The 26776-nt window shown below is 48.0% G+C and overlaps 1 protein-coding gene across 1 annotated transcript in view; it reads right to left on the reverse strand.

Moving 5' to 3' along the window:
- The window catches only part of LOC141082678 (scavenger receptor cysteine-rich type 1 protein M130-like), a 337718-nt gene that overhangs the window by 270393 nt on the left and 40549 nt on the right, over positions 1-26776 (reverse strand). The gene's annotated exons all lie outside the window — the stretch shown is intronic.

The raw sequence follows: 26776 nt of genomic DNA on the forward strand, positions 1-26776 counted from the left end.
CCCAAAATGTTGATAATCTAACCTTCATTAAAATGAACCATGCATGGGTTTCAAAATATTTTGTCCCACCTTCCCCTGATAGCACATAGGTTGGCAGAAAAAAGGCTCACTTTTGTCTTCATCTTCCTCTGACTTCTCCAATTCCTCCATTTGCAGCAGCTGAAAGTCCAGCCTACACATCAACATAAGCCATTTGTTAAACCACCCGAAATGGGCTGCTCCCCCACCCCAGGCCCATGGTCAACACCTGCCGCACTCGGGCAAGAGCTGTTGCCCTGAACAGGTGTGTGGCCCCACCCTTGGGCGCCAGGACTGGCACAGGGCCTCTCATAGTACAATAAAGTGTCTCTGATGGTGAGGGGGCCCTCGCAGACACACTGGCGTACTATGAGGGGCCCTGTGCCAGTATCGGCGCCCACGATTGGGTCCCCTCTGCTTGCTCAGGGACACAGCACTTGCAATAATTACCTCTCCATGCTCCACCGCTGTGTAGTCTGGCCAGTTAAATCCATCACAGGGAAGGCCACTACAAATTTGGTGTAGTGATCGATGATGGTTAAGATGTAGCTATGTCCTGTGCTGCTGGCCTCTACCTTCAGATTACCAATGGCTACCATTTGTAATGGACATCAACTCCCAATCGGATGCAGTGGTGCTTTATGATCACCTTTCACATTTTTCATAGTCACAGACATGTGACATTCCTGCCACCATTTTTCAATGTCTCCTCTCATGGCAATCCCATAGAATCCCCTACAGCCTGTGGCTTCTGTGTTTTGCACTCCAAAGTGACCAGACAGATCATGATAGGCAGTGAGGACCATGTCTACAGCTCTCCCTGTGATCACAATTTGATGGAGACGAGTTACTGTGATGGGATCGACACTGCAGCGATACAGCAACACTTTGTTCACTAATTTGCACTTTAGCTGTATCCACAGTTAAAGTTATTGAGGGTCAGCATCTCCTCTGCAAATTCCCGTGATTAATAATTCAAAAACATCTAAAATCACTCGACTTTACGTCTGTACTTTTATCCATCTACCTTCCTCTAGCGGAGAGTCTGGACTGGCAAACTGACACTGAAATATAAACGAAGATTTCAAAGTACTCCAACACTGTATACTGGTGTACATTTCGAATACATTTCCCTTTTTCTCATTTTTATATTCTGGTGTAATCCATACTGAGCCTGTGAGAGTTTGTGTCTTACTCTGGTAAATTATAAGGAGATTTAAAATGACACCAACACTGCATGCAGCTTAACGATTGTAAAACATTACCCTTTTTCAAGCCTTTATATTCTTGTGTAATCCATACTGAGCCTGTGAGAGGCTGTGTGTTACTCTTGAAATATAAATGTAGATCGCCAAATGACCCCAATACGCTTGGGATCCATTCCCCTTTTACTGCTTTTTATATTGTTGTGTAATCCATACTAGGCCTCAGAGTGTCTGTGTCTGCCTCCTGAAATATATACGGAGATTTTGAATGTTGAAACTATACGATATATACCTTGGATCTGGTGATACTGTACCCTTTTTTGACTTTTTAGACTGTTATCAAATCCATACTGGCCATGACAGCGTCTGTGTCTGCCTCCTCAAATATATATGTAGATTTATAATGTTGAAACTATACAATATATCCCTGTTATTTGGTGTTAAAATGAAACGCCACGCAGGGCCGGGGGGTACTCAGTACCGCACCTTTCAGGCTCTTTTAAGGGGGAAGTATGTCACAGTGGTGATTGGGACCTGGTCCGTGGCCCTGGATGTCCAATAAAGAAGATGACAGTTCAGATGAGGGGGAAGATGGTATGATAATTAATTTGGAAAAGGGAGATCGTGACGCCACCTGTGGTACTCAGCTAGGGTGGCCAACACTGCAATGCATATCCTCTGGGACGGTGTTAAAGCATCCAAGATGATGAAGCTCTCCACGGGCACAGCTGTATCCCAGGGCAGTTGAGATGGTGCTTGTGAGCCGCTGACGGTGATGGTGAGTGTAGCATGTGTAGCAGGTGAGTTGTAAAAGACACCAAGGACACAGTTGGGTGCAGTTTCTGAGTTTTTCCTCAAAAATTTTGTGCACAAGATGACCCGCTTGGTACTGTGTCCTCCGAGGGAGGGGTCCGGCAAACTGCAAGCTAGATCAGGAACACCTGTTCAAGACTCCTCCTTGTGAATCCTTTCTAGGCCGTGTCTCTGCGCTGATCTCTCCCTTCCTTCCTGCTGTGCGCCTTCGCAAACAGTGTCCCAAGCCGGCAGGCGCCGATCACACCGGGCGACGTGGGTCAGGCACCGGGGTCCTTTATTCCAACTGCTGCCTTTTTGAGTATTGAATGCGGCTGCGACTGAGGCACTTAAAGTTACCTCAGCCTCCGTCTTTCGAGCTGAGCCCTGTATTTCTCCACTACCTTCAGGAGCCACCTTCCCCAACGAGGCCTGGTCCTTCCTTCTCCAGAAACGGGCTTCACAGGTGGCTTATTGCACTACACGTGCCCCAAGGACCCCTTCATTCCAGTCTATGAGCTTGGACAAGATTTTTCTCTCTTCTCTGACCCTCAGCCCTCTCACAGCAATCCTGGTGTTACTCTGTCCTGTCATCGCATGAAGAAGCGAGGCGCCGGACCGGATTGCAACACCCATCGGACCGGACCGCCCATCTCGGTGACTATAATATAACGTGTTTTTCTTCTCTTTCAGGTTACATCAGGGGGTTATCTACAGAATTACAGAATGCTGTAGATAAGCCCCCGATGTCTATGCCAGCAGCTAATAGGCCAAAAAAAGGGTGACAGATTCCCTTTAATTTACTTTATAATAATAATTTACGCATTGAAAACTGGGGGTTATTTGGCTTAAGTTGTGGGTGGGGGGGTAGGGCTGGCGCCAGGTTTTCGTGTGCCCTGGGCCAAAGAGTGTCAGTGCGCCCTTTTAACACATACCGCAATTCATAATGCTCCGATACGGCACAGAAATATAGGTATAGTACAATGAAAAATACTTCACTGCTTACATGACATGACTGATATTATCTATTTTAAATTCTACAATAGCTCAAAAAATGGACAGTATAAAGTAGTACTCCATACAGTATTATGGTCACCACCTAGTGCACCATACAGAATAATGAGCCCCATATATTTCTCTATACAGAATAACTGGTCCCATATAATGTTCCATACAGTATATATTGAGCTCCACATAATGTTACAGTATATGTTGGTTTCCATGTATGACGCTCCAGTGTGTTATGGGCCCAAATAATGATCCATATATAATGGGCCCCATTTCTAAAGCTCCATTGTACAATGGGTCCTGTAAATGCTACTCCAGTGTCTGATGTCCCCCATTTGGAATGCTCCACTATATGGTGGTCCCCATGGACGATGCTCCAGTGTGTTATGGGCCCAAATAATGCTCCATATATATTGGGCCCCATTTCTAGTGAGCCAGTGTATAATGGGCCCCGTAAATGCTGCTCCAGTGTCTGATGTTCCCCATTTGGAATTCTCCAGTTTATGTTGGTCCCCATGGATGATGCTCCAGTGTGTTATGGGCCCAAATAATGCTCCATATATAATGGGCCCCATTTCTAATGCTCCAGTGTATGATGGGCCCCATATATCATTCTCCAGTGTATAATGCTCCCCAAAAAATGCCCCCAACATTTAAAAAAAATGAAATACCTCTCCTCGCTAGGCACTGCTGTACTCTGGACTCCTCAGCATTGCCATCTTCAAGCTCTCTGCACTTGTACTATTTCGGTAGAGGGCATACAGACGTGTTGTAAACGCGCTCTCTAAACTGAATGTCACTGTCAGGAAACACGGCACACGTCACGGCGGTGGAGCAGGGAGAGGTAAGTATTGCAAGTGCTGTGGCCCTGAGCAAGCATGGGGGGCCCACTCGTGGGCGACAGCAGTGGCACAGGGCCCCTCATATTACGACGGTATGTCTGACGGCGAGTGGGCCCTCCCACTGGCAGAGACACTTTGGCATGCTATGAGGGGCCCTGTGCCACTGCCGTCGCCCATGAGTAGGACCCCCCACCTGCTCAGGGAACCGGCACTTTTATCTGCACCTTCCTCTGTGTCACCGTGTAAGGTGGTACAGTATGCGTGAAGGGGCTCCTGAGTTTCATCAATATCACATTCTGGCTCTATAAAGTGCGAGAGGGATGTAGTGCTATGGGTGAATGTACCAGCGGAATCATCTAGCAGTGGCTGTGCATCAGTGCACTCCATCTCCGATTCATGTTGGACTGGGGAATTCAGGATTTCACTTCATAAAACAGGCATGTCATGTGAAAAGAGCTCCATGGAGTAATCTGAATTGTGGGCTGCTGCATCCTGCACTTTGAGTGGGGGTGAAGGAGACAAGGAAAGGAGTGGTTCCTGACCAGAAGCCTGCACTGACGAATCAGTGCTTGCATTTTTGTAAACTTCAGAAAAGGAGGCCATAGAGCTGGAGGCTGTTTCGGCAGTGTAAGGCAAAACCAGTTGCTGATGCTCCGGCTTTGAAAGCAGTTTACCTACTCCCATAAAAGGGAGCCTTAAAGGCCTTCTTGTGCCAGATGATGACGCAGGCTCAACACCTCCTGCCTTAGCTGCAATTAAGCTTTTGGCACTACCAGCAGATGCACCACCACCATCAGTACCAGCTGGCCCCCCACACCCACGTCCGTGGCCTCTTCCACCATACTTAATATTTTTTTTGAAAATGGACTCAAAATACAAGCAGATATATGGTACTGTATCAGAAGCGGACAGCTCTATACAGTCTAGGAATAATTGTAAATCTCCGGTACAGTATCACTAGATACTGTTAGGAACCTCGGAACGCACTAAATAAATAAATAATAAAGTGCGTTCATCGCTCGGGGTCCACCGTGCAGAAGGTGTTATCACTGCTGCTGAGTAATGGCAGACGCGCTATATGGCGGTATAAACACGCACGGGTTAAACGCCGGGTGCGTTGAGCGATCTCTGTTAATTCACAGAGACGCCTATGTGTTAAACACAGAAGGCTAAGCCTGTTAACACCACAGGTCTCAGCTAAATTGCAAGCGCGGTATATAGTCACAGGACACGGACCCAAGGCAGAGTTCGGTGTCCATCTAGACCTACCGTGCGTGCGGCTACCGCGGATGCCGGTAAGTGCTGCTGACTGCAGCGCAGCAGTAACTACAGCCGCTATACGATAGTGCCGTGAGACGTGACACAATTGGACGCTAGTGTAGAGGTGCGGTGTGCACAGTGACCTATGGCTTGCCACTGACTGGCGCTGACTGCTACTCTAATTTCCTATCCACATGCGTAATATCAAAGGGAGGGGAATCTTAATGAGTCAGTCACGAGAGTCATACATCCATCACCATTCACACATCTAGCAAGTAAAGCCTATGACCGAGCAGCCATGTGGGCCTTTTATAGCCATGTGCTTCCGGGACCTTCCAGATCTCTGAGATGGGCCAATCAGATCAGGAGAAGGACCCGAGCACGTGACTCTCGATCTCCACTGGGAGATCGTCTCATGAGCATGCCCAGTAGCATGGCGAGAGGACTTAGCCTTTGGAGTGGGGTTTCCTGCAGAGCAGACTGCGCTACCATTGCTGGTCCAGAGGTGGCAGCAACAACCAGACCCAGAGCGCTGGTCTGAGCAGGTCGTCTGGATCACAGAGATTGCTGCGCAGGTCCTTAAGAGGTCGGAGGGGAGTGGGAGATGGCTGTCTGCATGGCTCTTGATTCCTGCTGTGCAGCTGCAGGAACCCGACGCCTAACAGATACAAGGTATATATAGTATAGTTTAAACATACTGAATATCCATATGCATTTCAGGAGGCAAAGACAGACGCTTTCAGGCCCAGTATGGATCAGACAACAATATAGAAAGTTGAGAAAGGGTACTATGGCACCCCTGAGGGTACTGTCACCACAGAGGTACTGCACCTCATCCAAAGGTGTGGTATCCCACCCTCAGGTAAGGAGTTATCACCACTCAGGACTTCTAACCCTGCACTCAACACACACACTAGTTAGTCAGTGATTTCTGGGTGTACCCGGCGGGAGGATGGCCTCATCCCAGACTGACTAAGAAAGGGTGTTGGGGGTTAGTGTGGAAGGTAGGTACCGTGGGAGGAGCTGAGGTAGTGGAGTGATTGTGGCCATCCAATGAGAGAGAGCAAGGTGACAGTTGGTGGGTGTAGCTAGTCTGAGGTAAATGGATCTTTCTAGGGAGTTGGCAGTCGGTCACAGGACAGAGTAAGAGCAGGATTGCTGTGAAAGGGCTGAGGGTCAGAGAAGAGAGAAACATCTTGTCCAAGCTCCGAGACTGGAAGGAAGGGGTCCTTGGGGCACGGGAAGTGCAATAAGCCACCTGTGAAGTCCGTTTTTGGACAAGGAAGGACCAGGCCTCGTTCGGGAAGGTGGCTCCTGAAGGTAGTGGAGAAATATAGGGCTCAGCTAGTAAGACGGAGGCTGAGGTAACTTTAAGTGCCGCATTCAATACTCAAAAAGGCAGCAGTTGGAATAAAGGACCCCGGTGCCTGACCCACGTCGCCCGGTGTGATCCGCAGCTGCCGGATTGGGACACTGTTTGCGAAGGCGCACAGCAGGAAGGAAGGGAGAGATCAGCGCAGAGACATGGCCTAGAAAGGATACACAAGGAGGAGTCTTGAACAGGTGTTCTTGATCTAGCTTGGAGTTTGCCGGACCCCTCCCTTGGAGGACACAGTACCAAGCGGGTCATCTTGTGCACAAAACTTTTGAGGAAAAACTCAGAAACTGCACCCAACTGTGTCCTTGGTGTCTTTTACAACTCGCCTGCTACACACACTACACTCACCATCACCGTCAGCGGCTCACAAGCACCATCTCAACTGCCCTAGGATACAGCTGTGCCTGTGGAGAGCTTCATCATCTTGGATGCTTTAACACCGTCCCAGAGGATATGCATTGCAGTGTTGGCCACCCTAGCCGAGTACCACGGGTGGCGTCACGATCTCACTTTTCCAAATTAATTATCATACCATCTTCCCCCTCATCTGAACTGTCATCTTCTTTATTGGACACCCAGTGCCACGGACCGGGTCCCAATCACCACCGTGACATACTTCCCCCTTAAAAGAGCCTGAAAGGCCCAGTACTGAGTCACCCCCGGCCCTGCGTGGCGTTTCATTTTAACACCAGATACCAGGGATATATAGTATAGCTTCAACATTCTAAATCTACATATATATTTCAGGAGGCAGACACAGACTCTGTCATGGCCAGTATGGATTCGACAACAATCTAACAAGTAGAAAAGGGTAGAGCATCACCAGATACAAGGTATATATAGTATAGTTTAAACATTCTAAATCTCCGCAGACATTTCAGGAGGCAGACACAGATGCTCTCAGTCCCAGTATGCATTAGCCAAGAATATAAAAAGTAGAAAAAGGCTACTGTTTCACCAGATCCAAGGTAGATAGAGTATTGTTTAAACATTGTAAATCTCCCTATTTATTTCAGGAGGCAGACACAGACGCTCTTAGGTCAGTATGGATTACACAATATAAAAAGCAGTAAAAGGGTAATGGATCAGAAGCGTACAGCTGAATACAGTGTAGGGGGCATTGTAAATCTAAGTATATATTTTCAGAGTCAGAAACAGACTATCACAGGCTCAGTATGGATTAGACCACAATATAGAAAGCAATAAATGGGTAAGGTATCACAAGCGAACAGCTGTATACAGTGTTGGGGTAATCTTAAATCTACAAATATTTTTCTGGAGTTACAGACAGACGTTCATAGGCTCAGTATGGATACCACCGGAATATAAAAATGAGAAAAAGGGAAATGTATTCGAAACGTACACCAGTATACAGTGTTGGGGTACTTTGAAATATTCGTATATATTTCAGTCTCAGTAAGCCAGTCTAGACTCTCCACTACAAGAAGCTAGATGGATAAAAGTACAGACAGAAAGTCGAGTGATTTCAGAAAAGTTTGAATTAATATTCAAGGGAAAACCTACCGGGAGAATTAGAAGAGGCGATGCTGACCCTCAATTACTTTTACTGTGGATACAGCTAAAATGGAAATTAGTGAAGAAAGGGTTGCTGTATCGCAGTAGCATCGATCCCATCACCGTTACTCGTCTCCATCAAATTGTGATCACAGGGAGAGCTGTAGACATGGTCCTCACTGCCTATCATGATCTGTCTGGTCACTTTGGAGTGCAAAACACAGAAGCCACAGGCCGTAGGGGATTCTATGGGATTACCATGAGAGGAGACATTGAAAAATGGTGGCAGGAATGTCACACGTCTGTGACTATGAAAACTGTGAAAGGTGATCATAAAGCACCACTGCATCTGATTGTGAGTTGACGTCCATTACAAATGGTAGCGATTGATCATCTGAAAGTAGAGGCCAGCAGGACAGGACATAGCTAAATCTTAACCATCATCGATCAGTACACCAAATTTGTAGTGGCCGTCCCTGTGAAGAATTTAACTGGCCAGACTACACAGCAGTGGAGCAGGGAGAGGTAGGTATTGCAAGTGCTGTGTCCCAGAGCAAGCAGGGTGGTCCCACTCGTGGGCACCGGTACTGGCACAGGGCCCATCATAGTACGGCAGTGTGTCTGAAGGCGAATGGGCCCCCCCACCGTCAGAGACACTTTATTGTACTATGAGAGGCACTGTGCCAGTGCTGTCGCCCAAGGGTGGGTGTCGCCCAAGGATGGGCCCACACACCTGTTCAGGGCAACAGCACTTGCCCGTGTGCACCAGGTGATGACCCTGGTCCTGGGGGGGGCATCACAGTTAGGGAGGTTTAAAAAATGGCATATGTTGATGTGTATCCCGGACTTTCAGCAGCTTCAAATGGAGGAATTGGAGAAATCAGAGGAAGAGGATGACAAAAGCGAGCCTTTTTTCTGCCAACCCATGTGTAATCCGGACAAAATCCTTGGAAACCCATGCATGGTTCATTTTAATGAAGGTTAGATCATCAACATTTTGGGTTGACAGACTGGTCCTTTTTTCTGTCAGGATTGATCCAGCAGCACTGAAGACTCTTTCAGATAGCCCACTCCCAGCAGGGCAAGCGAGCTCCTGTAAGGCATATTGTGCCAATTCAGGCCATGTGTCCAGTTTTGAGGCCCAATAATCAAAGGGGAATGACCTGTGAGGGAGAACCTCGATATGGGAGGCGAAGTAGTTTGTAAACATAGTTGACAACTGCTGTCTCCTGTCACTTGCAATCGATTCTGTAACAGCTGTCATGTGTGCGGTACTTGAGAAATCAGACCACAACATGTTCAGGAAAACCCTGTCTCCAATGCCACTTCGGCTGTGTGCACCAAGAACACCTCTTCTATTTTACCCACTACGGCTTGTGGGAGAACCAGCTCCGCTGCTGTGTGCTGTGAATGCCTCAAACGGTTTACCAGAGTTGCTTGTTTGTCAGCCAATATTAGCTTTAGGCTCTCCTGTGGAATGATGTTGTGTAGTTTGCCTTTATAGCGTGGATCGAGGATGCTGGCCAACCAGTAGTCGTCATACCTCATCATTTTGGCAATGCGGGGGTCCCTTTTTAGGATCCGCAAGGCATAATCTCACATGTGGGCCAATGTTCCAGGTGTCAATGCTGCATTGCAAGTGGTGGGTGGAGGAGCACTTTCTGGCAAATCCACATCCCTCCAGTCACACACATACCCTGTACCTGACTTTGGCAAGCCCACATTTTCTCTTGCCCCCTGAGAAGCATCCTCATCCCCAAAATAATCATCCCCCTCATCCTCCTCCTCATCTTCCTCTTCTTCGTCCACCTCATCCACGACAGTTCCCTGACCAGACAATGGTTGTCATCAAGGCCTCCCTCCTCATCCTCCTCCTCCTGTTGCTCCTTCACTGCAGACGCCTGATCCTTAATGTGCGTCAAACTTTGCATGAGCAGACACCTAAGTGGTATGCTCATGCTTATGATGGCGTTGTCTGCGCTTACCAGCTGTGTGCATTCTTCAAAACACTGAAGGACTTTGCAGAAGTCTTTCAGCTTTGACCACTGCACACCCGACAACTTCATGTCTTCCCTCAAACTGCCTGCCCATGTATCCTTCCCCAAATGCATTACAGCCAGCCTCTGTTCACACAGCCTCTCAACCATGTGCATGGTGGAGTTCCATCTTGTAGCAACGTCTATGATTAGGCGGTGCTTGGGGAGGTGCAGTGATCGCTGCAGCTTCTGCATACGACTGGAGTGTACTGCCGAGCGACGGATGTGCAAGCACAGTCTTTGCTCCTTATGGAGCAGGGCTGTTAACTCAGGATAATTACAGTATTTAGGAAGCACTGCACCACCAAGTTCAAGGCGTGAGCCAGGCAAGGTATGTGTGTGAGTTTTGCTAGGGCTATGGCTGCCACAAAATTCCACCCATTATCACTGACTACCTTGCCTGCCTCAAGATGTAGACTGCCCAACCATGACTCAGTTTGTCGATGCAAGTAGTCGGCCAGTGCCTCCACGGTGTGTCTGCTGTCGCCCAAAGACATCATTTTTAAAACAGCCTGCTGCCGCTTACCACTAGCTGTTTGATAGTGTGACACCTCGTGTGCAACACTGACAGATGTGGATGGAGTGCTCGTACGACTGCGCTCTGTCGACGAGCTTTCGCTTCTGGAGGAGGAGGAGGAGGGTCGAACGCCTACAGCCAACTGTGTCCTATACCGTGGGCAAGGCAGCACTGTTCCACTGCCGCTGTCCCCTGTGGAGCCTGCATCCACCACATTAACCCAGTGCGCAGTGATGGACACGTAATGGCCCTGGCCATGCCTACTGGACCATGCATCTGTTGTGAGGTGCACCTTTCCACTCACTGATTGTTTTAGTGCATGGATAATGTGGTCTTTCACATGCTGGTGGAGGGCAGGGATGGCTTTGTGAGAAAAGAAATGGGTAGGTTATAGCATGGGACAGCGTAGGCCATGAGCTCTTGGAAAGCTTCACTTTCAACCAAATGGAAGGCCATCATCTCTAATGAGATCAGTTTGGCAATGTAGACTTTCAAAGCCAGTGTACGCGGATGAGAGGATGAGTACTTTCTTGTCCTACTGAGAGTGTCTGGTAGGGTGAGCTGGACTGGAGAGCTGCACATGGGGGGAACTAGCGTTGGACCGGACGGACTGAGAAGGGGTTGGTGATGGTGAGGGTGTTGATGGCCTAGATTCAGTGTTTCCTCATGAAAAAATTGTGATTCCCTGACTGCTTTGGCCTAGCGACGACTAGAGTTGCGCAAAACGGGTCAGCCAAATTCAGAATCTGCCGACTTTTGCTAAAGTCGGGTTTCGCCGATCGAAACCCGACCATAGCGTGAGGTCTTCCATGAGGTCGCCGACTTGAGCGCCAAAGTCGCGTTTCAAATAATGCTTCCAGCGCATTTTCTCTGCCAATCACCAAGGAAGCACACTGTGGGCAATGCGATTACGTCGGCAGCAGCCCCACCATGTTAGTGAAGGGCATGCAAGTGATTTGCTAGCTTTGTGTGGCATCACAGTGCCTATTAAAGGCCGTGACCGCCGACCGCCATCTTACTTCTGCCGATCTTAGAATAGGGAGAGGTGCTGCTGCTGATTCTGAATGGGGAGAGCGTTAGGCAGGGAAAAAGAAAAAAAATAGCTTCTGCTGCTAGCGCTTTTCACTGTACAGTTAGTGTGCAGTGAAAGGGGAGGATTTTTGTTGTGTGCAGCATCGTTGGTGGTGACTAAGCTGCCTTTTAAGGCTACCTGATAGCTGCATTGCTGTATGCACACTGCTCTTCAAAATGCTTTTTTCAAAGCACTCCAACTTTTATTATTTTGTTCTGCTCAGCTACCGACCATTCATTTTTTCACACACCGTATAGCGGTGTACGCTCCTCAAACACTACTGTGTATCGGTTGGTATCACGGACAAATATAAGCTATCTGTTAGGCATCGGATTTCTGCGTTTACTCCACAGGGATCCAGACCCTCACATTCTGCAGTCTCCTGCTGTTTATCTACTGCAGAGGAGATTGCCTTGCAGCAAATCTCTCCTGAGGCTAAGTCCTTCTGTCCTCCTACTGAGCATGCTCATGGGACGATCTCCCATTGGAGATCAGGAGTCATGTGCTCAGGTCCCGCTCCAGATCTCATTGGCCCATCTCAGAGATCTGGAGGCTTGCGGAAGGCCCCGGCTGCTATAAAAGGCGCGCATGGCTGTTCCGCCATGCGCTAGTATAGACTTACTTGCTGCTATGTGTATGAGGATGGTTGTATGGTTTTGGTGAATAACTCATTATAAAACCCCTTCCCTCTGATATCATGTATGTGGTTAGGGACTGAGTTTTTAATCAGCGCCAGCGCTCCTCTGCTGCAACATCCACAGCTGCTAACGTCCGACATTGCGCTTGCGCCTTAGTCTTGTTGTTTAGCGGCAGTGTCCACGCTGCACTGCAGTAGCAGCCCCCTTGGCGTTCGCAGTTGCAACGCTGCACACACGGTAGGTCTAGACGGACGTAGTGCCGCCGTCTTGGGCTACTCCTGTGACCTAATACTGTGTGTGCGTTTTTACTGAGTGCTGTGACTTCAACAGGCTCAGTCCTTTGTGTTTGGCATCTCTGTGAATTAACTGAGATTGCTCTGCTCACCTGGGTGAAGTTTAACCCTGTGTGCATTTCCGCCATATTGCTCCTGCCACCACTTAGCAGCGGTTATATCACTTACTGCACGGTGGACCCCGTGCGGCGAACGCACTTTATTGTTATTTTTATTTAGTGCGTTCCGCCATTCCTAACACACCGTATAGAGCTGTCCACTTTTCAAACAGTGAAGCTATCTGTGTGTGACTCTGGAAAAGCAAACAGAGGAGATTTTCCATTTTTCCAGACCTACACTGCATAGAGCTGTCCGCTTTTCAAACAGTGAAGCTATCTGTGTGTGACTCTGGAAAAACGAAAAGAGGAGATTTTCCATTTTTCTAAACCTACACCGTATAGAGCTGTCCACTTTTCAAACAGTATCGTGTATCTGCTGTTTGATTACAGTCAAATCTATACAGAGGCAGCGTGTGTCACTCCGTATAAAAATAGACGGAGATTTACAATTTTCCATACAGACAACGTATAGTGCTGTCCGATTCTCAAACAGTATTGTGTATATCTGCGTTCGCATTATGGTCAAATCTATACAGAGTCAGCGTGTGTGTGTGTGACACTCCGTAAATACATATATGGACATTTTCATTTCTCCATACACCGTATTGAGCTGTCCGATTGACAAACAGTATTGTAGATCTTCTGTTCGCATTACATTCACATCTATACAGAGTTAGCGTGTGTGTGTGACACTCGGTAAATACATATACGGAGATTTCCATTTCTCCATACACCGTATTGAGCTGTCCGATTCTCTGTAGAACTGCTGTTCGCATTACAGTCACATCTATGCAGAGTCAGCGTGTGTGTGAGACACTCTGTAAATACTTATATGGACATTTCCATTTCTCCATACACCGTATTGAGCTGTCCAATTCTCAAACAGAATTGTATATCTGCTGTTCGCATTACAGTCACATCTATACAGAGTCAGCATGTGTGTGTGACTCTCCGTAAATACATATACGGAGATTGTTAGTTTCACTAAAAACGTATACAGCTTGTTGGATTACAGTCAAATACATACTGGTAGAGCATCTGTGACTAACAAAATATATAGGGAGATTTAATTTTTTTAATACACCTTACACAGCTGTACGCTCCTCATACAGCACCATCTCTCTTCTGGTATTTTTGGTACATTTTCCCAAACATGAGGAAGTTTGGTGGAAAAGGCCGTGGATGTGGGCAGGGGGGCGCAGCTGATACTGATGGTGGTGGTGCATCGGCTGGTTCTAGCAAAAGCACAAAAGCAGCTAAGGCAGGAAGTGTTGAGCCTGCATCATCGTCTGGCACAAGAAGGCCTTTAAGGTTCCCTTTTCTGGGAGTAGGTAAACCACTTTTAAAGCCAGAGCATCAGGAACAGGTTTTGGCTTACATTGCCGAATCAGCCTCCAGCTCTATTGCTTCCTCTTCTGAAGTTACAAAAACTGCAAGCACAGAGTCTTCAGTGCAGGCCTCTGGTCAGGAACAACACCTTTCATTGTGTCCTTCATCCACACCAAAAGTGAAGGATGCTGCAGCACACACTTCAGATTACTCCATGCAGCCCTTTTCACATACCATTCCTGGGTTATCAAGTCAAATCCTGAATTCCCCAGTCCAAGATGAATCTGACATGGAGTGTACTGATGCACAGCCCTGCTAGATGAATCTGCTGGTACATTCACCCACAGCACTGCATTGCCCTCGCAGTCTACTGAGCCCAAAGCAGAACCTGATGAAACTCAGGTGCCCCTTCCCGCATACTACACCACCTTACACGGTGACACAGATGAAGGTACTGAGGAAGGTGCAGATGACATTGAAGACGAGGTCATGAATTACCCAGTTGTTTACCCAGATTGGCGTCCATTGGGGGAAGAGGGTGCTGGTGACAATAGGTCAGAACAGGAGAAGTATCCGAAGCAGGCATCATCATCGCAGCAGCCGTTATCCGGCAGGCCCGTAGCTGTCAAAAAACTTGTTAAGAAAACTAAAAGAGTTGCAGGACAGCTTGGCCAGACGGTCAAATTAGCACAGCGTGCAAGCCCTGAAAGTTTGTACCATAGTAGGAAGAGTGCAATGTGGCACTTTTTTTAACAAAATCCTACTGATGACGCAAAGGTTATCTGTAAGAAGTGCCGAAGGACCGTTAGCAGAGGGAAAAATCTAAGAAATTTGAATACCAGTTGCATGCTTAGACATTTAGCCAACATGCACTTGCAAGCGTGGACGGACTACAAAAGCTCAGGTAGCACATGTGCACCTGCTCCAACTGATGTTAGCCGGCAACGCTCCATCGCTTCACACACTGTAAGGCCACCACTAAGCACACCACCATCAAGAAATGTGGAGGTGTCGTCGCTAGGCCAAACCAGTCAGGAAATCACAATATTTTCACGAGGAAACCCTGAATCGAGGCCATCACCACCCTCACCATCACCAACCCCTTCTCAGTCCGTCCGGTCCAACGCTAGTTCCCCCATATGCAGCTCTCAAGTCCAGCTCACCCTACCACACACTCTCAGTAGGACAAGAAAGTACTCATCCTCTCATCCGCGTACACTGGCTTTGAACGCCTACATTGCCAAACTGATCTCATTAGAGATGATGCCCTTCTGGTTGGTAGAAAGCGAAGCTTTCCAAGAGCTCATGGCCTACGCTGTCCCATGCTATGACCTACCCAGTCGGCACTTCTTTTCTCGAAAAGCCATCCCTGCCTTCCACCGGCATGTGAAAGACCGCATTGTCCATGCACTAAAACAATCAGTGAGTGGAAAGGTGCACCTCACAACAGATGCATGGACCAGTAGGCATGGCCAGGGCCATTACGTGTCCATCACTGCACACTGGGTTAATGTGGTGGATGCAGGTTACACAGGGGACAGCGGCAGTGGAACAGTGCTGCCTAGCCCACGGTATAGGAAACAGTTGGCTGTAGGTGTTCGACCCTCCTCCTCCTCCTCCAGAAGTGAAAGCTCATCGACAGAGTGCAGTCGCACGAGCACTCCATCCACATCTGTCAGTGTTGCACACGAGATGTCCCACTATCGAACAGCTAATGGTAAGCGGCAGCAGGCTGTTTTAAAAATGATGTCTTTGGGCGACAGTAGACACACCACGGAGGTACTGGCCGACTACTTGCATTGACAAACTGAGTCATGGCTGGGCAGTCTACATCTTGAGCAAGGCAAGGTAGTCAGTGATAATGGGCAAAATTTTGTGGCAGCCATAGCCCTTTCAAAACTCACACACATACCTTGCCTGGCTCACACCTTGAACCTGGTGGTGCAGTGCTTCCTAAATAATTATCCGGAGTTAACAGCCCTGCTCCATTAGGTGCAAAGACTATGCTCGCACATCCGTCGCTCAAACATCCACTCCGATCGTATGCAGAAGCTGCAGCAATCACTCCACCTCCCCAAGCACCGCCTAATCATTGACGTTGCTACAAGATGGAACACCACCATGCACATGGTTGAGAGGCTGTGAGAACAGAGGCTGGCTGTAATGCATTTGTGGGAGGATACATGGGCAGGCAGTTTGAGGGCTGACATGGAATTGTCGGGTGTGCAGTGGTCAAAGCTGAAACACCTCTGCACAATCCTTCAGTGTTTTGAGGAATGCACACGGCTGGTAAGCGCAGACGACGCCATCATAAGCATGAGCATCCCACTTATGCGTCTGCTCATGCAAACTTTGACGCACATCAAGGATCAGGCATCTGCAGCTGAGGAGCAACAGGAGGAGGAGGGAAGCCTTGATGACAGTCAGCCATTGTCTGGTCAGGGAACTGGCGTGGACGAGGTGGAGGAAGAAGGGGAAGATGAGGATGAGGGGGAAGATGAGGATGCTTCTCAGGGGGCAAGAGAACATGTGGGTGTGCCAAGGTCAGGTACAGGGTTTGTGTCACATGAGAACCTAGAGCTAATATTGGCTAACAAACAAGCAACTCTGGTAAACCGTTTGAGGCATTCCCAGCACACAGCATTAGAGCTGGTTCTCCCACGAGCCGTAGTGGGCAAAATGTGGTGCACACAGCCGAACTGTCGTTGGAGACAGGGGTTTCCTGACCATGTTGTGGTCTGATTTCTCACGTCCCGTGCACACGACAGCTAATACAGAATCGATTGCAAGTGACAGGAGACAGCAGTTGTCAACTATGGTTACAAACTACTTCACCTCCCATATCGAGGTTCTCCCTCACAGGTCATTCCCCTTCGATTATTGGGCCTCAAAACTGGACACATGGCCTGAATTGGCACAATATGCCTTACAGGAGCTCGCTTGCTCTGCTGGTAGTGTGCTATCTGAAAGAGTCTTCAGTGCTGCTGGATCAATCCTAACAGAAAAAAGGACCCATCTGTCGACCCAAAATGTTAATGATCTAACCTTCATTAAAATGAACCATGCATTGGTTTCAAAAGATTTTGTCCCACCTTCCCCTCATAGCACATAGGTTGGCAGAAAAAAGGTTCGCTTTTGTCCTCCTCTTCCTCCAATTCCTTCATTTGCAGCAGCTGAAAGTCCAGCTTACACATCAACATATGCCATTTTTTAAACCACCCAAAATGGGCTGCCCCCCCACCCCAGGCCCATGGTCAACACCTGCCACTCCTGGGCAAGTGCTGTTGCCCTGAACAGGTGTGTGGCCCCACCCTTGGGCAACGGGACTGGCACAGGGCCTCTCATAGTACAATAAAGTGTCTCTGACGGTGAGGGGACCCTCTCGCCCTCAGACACACTGGCGTACTATGAGGGGCCCTGTGCCAGTACCGACGCCCATGAGTGGGTCCCCTCTGCTTGCTCAGGGACACAGCACTTGCAATACTTACCTCTCCATGCTCCACCGCTGTGTAGTCTGGCCAGTTAAATCCATCACAGGGACGGCCACTACAAATTTGGTGTACTGATCGATGATGGTTAAGATGTAGCTATGTCCTGTGCTGCTGGCCTCTACCTTCAGATTACCAATGGCTACAATTTCTAATGGACGTCAACTCCTAGTCGGATGCAGTGGTGCTTTATGATCACCTTTCACATTTTTCATAGTCACAGACGTGTGACATTTCTGCCACCATTTTTCAATGTCTCCTCTCATGGCAATCCCATAGAATCCCCTACGGCCTGTGGCTTGTGTGTTTTGCACTCCAAAGTGACCAGACAGATCATGATAGGCAGTGAGGACCATCTCTACAGCTCTCCCTGTGATCACAATTTGATGGAGACAAGTAACGGTGATGGGATCGACGCTACTGCGATACAGCAACCCTTTGTTCACTAATTTGCATTTTAGCTGTATCCACAGTTAAACTTATTGAGGGTCAGGATCACCTCTGCCAATTCTCCTCGGAGGTTTTCCCGTGATTAATAATTCAAAAGCATCTAAAATCACTCGACTTTACGTCTGTACTTTTATCCATCTACCTTCCTCTAGCGGAGAGTCTGGACTGGCAAACTGACACTGAAATATAAACGAAGATTTCAATGTACTCCAACACTGTATACTGGTGTACGTTTCGAATACATTTCCCTTTTTCTCATTTTTATATTCTGGTGTAATCCATACGGAGCCTGTGAGAGTTTGTGTCTTACTCTGGTAAAATATAAGGAGATTTAAAATGACACCAACACTATGTGCAGCTGAACAATTGGAAAACAATACCCTTTTTCAAGTTTTTATATTCTTGTGTAATCCATACTGAGCCTGTGAGAGGCTGTGTGTTACTCTTGAAATATATATGTACTGTAGATCGTCAAATGACCACAACACTGTATACAGCATTACGCTTGGGATCCATTCCCCTTTTACTGCTTTTTATATTGTTGTGTAATCCATACTGGGCCTCAGAGCGTCTTTGTCTGCCTCCTGAAATAAATATGGAGATTTTGAATGTTGAAACTACACTATATATACCTTGGATCTGGTGATACTGTACACTTTTTTGACTTTTTAGATTGTTGTCGAATCCATACTGGCTATGACAGCATCTGTGTCTGCCTCCTCGAATATATACGTAGATTTATAATGTTGAAACTATACAGTACAATATATCCCTGCTATCTGGTTAAAATGAAACACCACGCAGGGCTGGGGGTTACTCAGTACCGGGCCTTTCAGGCTCTTTTAAGGGGGAAGTATGTCACAGTGGTGATTGGGACCCGGTCCGTGGCCCTGGGTGTACAATAAAGAAGATGACAGTTCAGATGAGGGGGAAGATGGTATGATAATTAATTTGGAAAAGGGGGATCGTGACGCCACCCGTGGTACTCGGCTAGGGTAGCCGACCCTGCAATGCAGATCCTCTGGGCCGGTGTTAAAGCAGCCAACATGATGAATCTCTCCGCGGGCAGAGCTGTATCCCAGGGCAGTTGAGATGGTGTTTGTGAGCCATTGATGGTGATGGTGAGTGTAGCGTGTGTAGCAGGCGAGTTGTAAAAGCCACCAAGTTTCAGTTGGGTGCAGTTTCTGAGTTTTTTCTCTAAAGTTTTGTGCACAAGATGACCCGCTTGGTACTGTGTCATTCAAAGGGAGGGGTCCGGCAAACTCCAAGCTAGATCAGGAACACCTGTTCAACTGTTCAAGACTCCTCCTTGTGTATCCTTTCTAGGCCGTGTCTCTGCGCTGATCTCTCCCTTCCTTCCTGCTGTGCGCCTTTGCAAACAGTGTCCCAAGCCATTAGCCACGGATCACACCGGGCGACGTGGGTCAGGCTCCGGGGTCCTTTATTCCAACAGCTGCCTTTTTGAGTATTGAATGCGGCTGTGACTGAGGAACTTAAAGTTACCTCAGCCTCCGTCTTTCAAGCTGAGCCCTTTATTTCTCCACTATCTTCAGGAGCCACCTTCCCCAACGAGGCCTGGTCCTTTCTTCTCCAGGAATGGGCTTCACAGGTGGCTTATTGCACTTCTCGTGCCCCAAGGGCCCCTTTCTTCCAGTCTATGAGCTTGGACAAGATTTTTCTCTCTTCTTTGACCCTCAGCCCTCTCACAGCAATCCTGCTCTTTCTCTGTCCTGTCACCGACTGACAACTCTCTAGAAAGATCCATTTACCTCAGACTAGCTACACCCATCAACTGTCAGCTTGCTCTCTCTGATTGGACGCTCACAATCACTCCACTACCTAAGCTCCTCCCACTGTACCTACCTTCCACACTAACCCCCAACACCCTTTCCTAGTCAGTCTGGGATGAGGCAATCCTCCCGCTAGGTACACTCAGAAATCACTGACTAACTAGTGTGTTTGTTGAGTGCAGGGTTAGGAGTCCTGAGTGGTGATCCCTCCTTACCTGAGGGTGGGATACCACACCTTTGGATGAGGTGCAGTACCTCTGTGGCGACCATACCCTCAGGGGCGCCAGAGTACCCTTTCTCAACTTTCGATATTGTTGTCGGATCCATACTGGGCATGAGAGTGTCTGTGTTTGCCTCCTGAAATGTATACAGAGATTCAGTATGTTTAATCTATACTATATATATCTTGTATGTAGTGATACTGTACCCTTTTGCAAATTTTTAGATTATTGTCAAATCCATACTGAGCCTGTGAACATCTGTGTCTGACTCATGAAATATATATGGAGATTTGCAATTATCCCTAGACTGTGTAGAGCTGTCTGCTTCTGAAACAGTACCATATATCTGCTGGTATTTTTAGTCCATTTTCACAAAAATTATTACGTATGGTGGAAGAGGCCGCGGACTTGGGTGTGGGTTGGCCAGCTGGTACTGATGGTGGTGGTGGTGCATCTGCTGGTATTGCCAAAAGCACAATAGCAGCTAAGACAGGAGGTGTTGAGCCTGTGTCATCAGCTGGCACAATTAGGCCGTTAAGGCTCACTTTTCTGGGATTAGGTAAATTGCTTTTAAAGCCGGAGCATCAGGAACAGGTTTTGGCTTACATTGCCGAAACAGCCTCCAGCTCTATTGCCTCCTCTTCTGAAGTTACAAAAACTGCAAGCATAGAGTCGTCAGTGAAGGCTTCTGGTCAGGAACCAACCCTTTCCTTGTCTCCTTCACCCCACCTAAAAGTGAAGGATGTGGCAGCCCACACTTCAGATTACTCCATGGAGCTCTTTTCAAAGGCCAGGCCTGTGTTATCAAGTGAAATTCTGAATTCCCCAGTCCAACATGAATCGGAGATGGAGGGCACTGATGCACAGGCACTGCTAGATGATTCTGCTGGTACATTCACCAACAGCACTACATTCCTTTCACACTCTATAGAGCCAGAATGTGACACTGATGAAACTCAGGTGCCCTTTCCCGCATACTGTACCACCTTACACGGTGACACAGAGGAAGGTGCAGATGAAAGTGCCGGTTCCCTGAGCAAGTGGGGGGGTCCTACTCGTGGGCGACGGCAGTGGCACAGGTCCCCTCATAGTATGCAAAAGTGTCTCTGCCGGTGGGAGGGCCCACTCACCGTCAGACATACCGTCGTACTGTGAGGGGCCCTGTGCCAGTGCCATCGCCCACGAGTGGGCCCTCCATGCTTGCTCAGGGCCACAGCACTTGCAATACTTACCTCTCCCTGCTCCACCACCATGACGTCTTCTGCCTTTCCTGACAGTGACATTCAGGTTACAGAGCGCGATGACATCACGTCTGTATGCCCTCTACCGAAACAGTACAAGTGCAGAGAGCTTTAAAATGGCAATGCTGAGGAGTCCATAGTAGAGCAGTGCCCAGCGAGGAGAGGTATTTAACTTTTTTAAAATGTTGGGAGCATTTTTTGGGGAGCAATATACACTGGAGAATGATACAGTATATGGGGCCCATCATACACTGGAGCATCATTCATTTGGCCCATCATATACTGGAGCATTTCAAATGGGGGACATCAGACACTGGAGCAGCATTTACGGGGCCCATTATACACTGGAGCATTAGAAATAGGGCCCATTATATATGGACTCTATGGAGCATTATTTGGGCCTATAACACAGTGGTGCATCATCCATGGGGACCAATATATACTGTAGCATTATGTGGAGCTCATCATATACTGTATGGAACATTATATGGGACCAATTATTCTGTATGGAGTAATATATGGGGCTCATTATTCTGTATGGTGCACTAGGTGGTGACCATAATACTGTATTGAGTACTATACTGTCCGTTTTTTGAACTATTGTAGAATTTAAAATAGATAATATCAGTCATGTCATGTAAGCAGTGAAGTATTTTTCATTGTAAAATACCTTTATTTCTGTGCCGTATCGAAGCTTTATGAATTGTGGTCTGTGTTAAAAGGGTGCGCTGACACTTTTTGGCCCAGGGAACACGAAAACCTGGCGCCAGCCCTACCCCCCCCACAACTTTAGCCAAATAACCCCCAGTTTTCAATGCGTAAACTATTATTATAAAGTAAATTAATGTTGCCAACCATAAGTAATAAGAATTGATGTTGTTGGCATTGAAATAGGCACTGTAGGTGTGTTTACTGTCCTCCACTCCCTGCCGACTTTGCTTCCCCATTGACTTGCATTGGTTTTTGTGTTTCAGTCGGACCCCGACTTTTCCCTATAGTCGGCCGATTTCGTTCGACCCGACATTTTAGAAAGTCGGGTTTCATGAAACCCGACTCGACCCGAAAAAAGGGTCTAGCGACGACACCTCAACATTTCTTGATGGTGGTGTGCTTAGCGGTGGCCTTACAGTGGGGGAAGCGATGGAGCGTTGCCGGCTACCTTCAGTAAGAGCAGGTGCACATGTGCTACTTGAGGTTTTGTAGTCCGTCCACGCTTGCAAGTGCATGTTGGTTAAATGTCTGTCATGATCCAGGATGGCGTTTGTCTTTGGCCCGTCCTGGTCAGACAGGGGTTAATTGTTTCTGCCTCTCTCTGGCAGAGGGCGGCTATTTAATGCTCACTTGACCTAGTTCCGGTGTCAGTTATACTCCTGCCCTCGGCTGAGTTAGTTGACCTCGTGTGTACGTGTGCCTTGTGCTTGATAACTTGCTTGCTTGTTTGGTTTTGATCTGGTTCTGTCCCTGTTACGAGTTCTGCCTGTCCCTCTTGTACTGCGCTACCTCTCTGTGTATGACCCTCTGCCTGCGACTTGACTATTCTCTGCTCGTCCCTCTGGTACCGCACAGCCCTCTCCGTGTACGAACCCTCGCTTGTCTGACCTGCGTTTTCCTCTCCTCTACAACAGTTTCCCTGCAGTAGGTACATTTCATCATCTGCAGCAGTAGGACGCTAAGCCCCGCCCCCTGCAGTCACATGATCGCAGGTCCTGGGACTCCTTACTATTTTCAGTGCCGCAGGTCCTGTCTGCTTGAACCATCACTACAGTATTGGACCCCGCGCTCTCCCATAGTGTGGGTAAGTCACCCTGCTCTGCGTGGCATTTTGCTGACGTTGACAGGGTCCTGACATTAGAGTCCTGACTAGAGTTGAGCGAAACGGGTCGAAAAAATTCAAAAGTCGCCAACTTTTGGCAAAGTCGGGTTTCATGAAACGAAACCCGACCCTAGGATGAGGTCGGCCACGAGGTCAGCGACTTACGCGCCAAAGTCGCGTTTCAAAAGTTTGTTTTGCGCTCTTTTTCAGCCAATCAGGATCCACGGACACTGTGGGCAACGTGATGACATAGGCACGGGTCACCACCATCTTTCAGAAGGGCATGCAAGTGATTGGCTTGCTTTGGTGGGCGTCACAGGGGGTATAAAAGGGCGTGCACGCCGACCGCCATCTTACTTCTGCCGATCTTAGTATAGGGAGAGGTTGCTGCTGATTCTGTAGGGAGAGCGTTAGGCAGGGAAGAAGACAAAAAAACTGCTTCTGCTGCTAGTGATTTGGCCTGCACAACACACCAGTCACTGTGTGTGCAGTGCAAGGGGAGGCTATATAGTGGTGTATCAGTGGTGTTGGTTGTTGGGCTGCCTTCTAAGGCTTCCTGACATTCCTGCATTGCTGTTTACCCACTGCTCCGCAAACTGCTTTTTTAAAAGCAATCCAATCTCCCTTATCCTCTAGTCACACAATCCAAAAGTGTCCAGTGTCCAAAAGTGTGTGCAGAGATTCAAAATCTCCCTTATCCTCTAGTCACTTTGGTCACAGCCGTGCCATCGAGCCTGTCACACAGCGCTCAGATATCAGTGGGCCTCACACAATCCAAAAGTGTCCATCCAGTGTCCAAAAGTGTGTGCAGAGATTCAAAATCTCCCTTATCCTCTAGTCACTTTGGTCACAGCTGTGCCATCGAGCCTGTCACATAGCGCTCAGATATCAGTGGGCCTCACACAATCCAAAAGTGTCCATCCAGTGTCCAAAAGTGTGAGCAGAGATTCAAAATCTCCCTTATCCTCTAGTCACTTTGGTCACAGCTGTGCCATCGAGCCTGTCACATAGCGCTCAGATATTCATTGGGCCTCACACAATCCAAAAGTGTCCAGTGTCCAAAAGTGTGTGCAGAGATTCAAAATCTCCCTTATCCTCTAGTCACTTTGGTCACAGCTGTGCCATCGAGCCTGTCACATAGCGCTCAGATATCAGTGGGCCTCACACAATCCAAAAATGTCCAGTGTCCAAAAGTGTGTGCAGAGATTCAAAATCTCCCTTATCCTCTAGTCACTTTGGTCACAGCTGTGCCATCGAGCCTGTCACATAGCGCTCAGATATCAGTGGGCCTCACACAATCCAAAAGTGTCCATCCAGTGTCCAAAAGTGTGTGCAGAGATTCAAAATCTCCCTTATCCTCTAGTCACTTTGGTCACAGCTGTGCCATCGAGCCTGTCACATAGCGCTCAGATATTCATTGGGCCTCACACAATCCAAAAGTGTCCAGTGTCCAAAAGTGTGTGCAGAGATTCAAAATCTCCCTTATCCTCTAGTCACTTTGGTCACAGCTGTGCCATCGAGCCTGTCACATAGCGCTCAGATATCAGTGGGCCTCACACAATCCAAAAGTGTCCAGTGTCCAAAAGTGTGTGCAGAGATTCAAAATCTCCCTTATCCTCTAGTCACTTTGGTCACAGCTGTGCCATCGAGCCTGTCACATAGCGCTCAGATATCAGTGGGCCTCACACAATCCAAAAGTGTCCATCCAGTGTCCAAAAGTGTGTGCAGAGATTCAAAATCTCCCTTATCCTCTAGTCACTTTGGTCACAGCTGTGCCATCGAGCCTGTCACATAGCGCTCAGATATCAGTGGGCCTCACACAATCCAAAAGTGTCCATCCAGTGTCCAAAAGTGTGTGCAGAGATTCAAAATCTCCCTTATCCTCTAGTCACTTTGGTCACAGCTGTGCCATCGAGCCTGTCACATAGCGCTCAGATATTCATTGAGCCTCACACAATCCAAAAGTGTCCAGTGTCCAAAAGTGTGTGCAGAGATTCAAAATCTCCCTTATCCTCTAGTAACTTTGGTCACAGCTGTGCCATCGAGCCTGTCACATAGCGCTCAGATATCAGTGGGCCTCACACAATCCAAAAGTGTCCAGTGTCCAAAAGTGTGTGCAGAGATTCAAAATCTCCCTTATCCTCTAGTCACTTTGGTCACAGCTGTGCCATCGAGCCTGTCACATAGCGCTCAGATATCAGTGGGCCTCACACAATCCAAAAGTGTCCATCCAGTGTCCAAAAGTGTGTGCAGAGATTCAAAATCTCCCTTATCCTCTAGTCACTTTGGTCACAGCTGTGCCATCGAGCCTGTCACATAGCGCTCAGATATCAGTGGGCCTCACACAATCCAAAGGTGTCCATCCAGTGTCCAAAAGTGTGTGCAGAGATTCAAAATCTCCCTTATCCTCTAGTCACTTTGGTCACAGCTGTGCCATCGAGCCTGTCACATAGCGCTCAGATATCAGTGGGCCTCACACAATCCAAAAGTGTCCAGTGTCCAAAAGTGTGTGCAGAGATTCAAAATCTCCCTTATCCTCTAATCACTTTGGTTACAGCCGTGCCATCGAGCCTGTCACATAGCGCTCAGATATCAGTGGGCCTCACACAATCCAAAAGTGTCCATCCAGTGTCCAAAAGTGTGTGCAGAGATTCAAAATCTCCCTTATCCTCTAGTCACTTTGGTCACAGCTGTGCCATCGAGCCTGTCACATAGCGCTCAGATATCAGTGGGCCTCACACAATCCAAAAGTGTCCATCCAGTGTCCAAAAGTGTGTGCAGAGATTCAAAATCTCCCTTATCCTCTAGTCACTTTGGTCACAGCTGTGCCATCAAGCCTGTCACATAGCGCTCAGATATTCATTGGGCCTCACACAATCCAAAAGTGTCCAGTGTCCAAAAGTGTGTGCAGAGATTCAAAATCTCCCTTATCCTCTAGTCACTTTGGTCACAGCTGTGCGATCGAGCCTGTCACATAGCGCTCAGATATCAGTGGGCCTCACACAATCCAAAAATGTCCAGTGTCCAAAAGTGTGTGCAGAGATTCAAAATCTCCCTTATCCTCTAGTCACTTTGGTCACAGCTGTGCCATCGAGCCTGTCACATAGCGCTCAGATATCAGTGGGCCTCACACAATCCAAAAGTGTCCATCCAGTGTCCAAAAGTGTGTGCAGAGATTCAAAATCTCCCTTATCCTCTAGTCACTTTAGTCACAGCTGTGCCATCGAGCCTGTCACATAGCGCTCAGATATTCATTGGGCCTCACACAATCCAAAAGTGTCCAGTGTCCAAAAGTGTGTGCAGAGATTCAAAATCTCCCTTATCCTCTAGTCACTTTGGTCACAGCTGTGCCATCGAGCCTGTCACATAGCGCTCAGATATCAGTGGGCCTCACACAATCCAAAAGTGTCCAGTGTCCAAAAGTGTGTGCAGAGATTTAAAATCTCCCTTATCCTCTAGTCACTTTGGTCACAGCTGTGCCATCGAGCCTGTCACATAGCGCTCAGATATTCAGTGGGCCTCACACAATCCAAAAGTGTCCATCCAGTATCCAAAAGTGTGTGCAGAGATTCAAAATCTCCCTTATCCTCTAGTCACTTTGGTCACAGCTGTGCCATCGAGCCTGTCACATAGCGCTCAGATATCAGTGGGCCTCACACAATCCAAAAGTGTCCAGTGTCCACAAGTGTCTGCAGAAATTCAAAATCTCCCCTGTCCTATAGACACCTTGTACCTTGTTTTACATTACTATATAGTTTGTTGGATTTTGTCT

This window comes from Dendrobates tinctorius, unplaced genomic scaffold (assembly GCF_039654945.1).
Source record: "Dendrobates tinctorius isolate UK_male_01 unplaced genomic scaffold, ASM3965494v1 ptg000019l, whole genome shotgun sequence".
Lineage (NCBI taxonomy): Eukaryota > Metazoa > Chordata > Amphibia > Anura > Dendrobatidae > Dendrobates > Dendrobates tinctorius.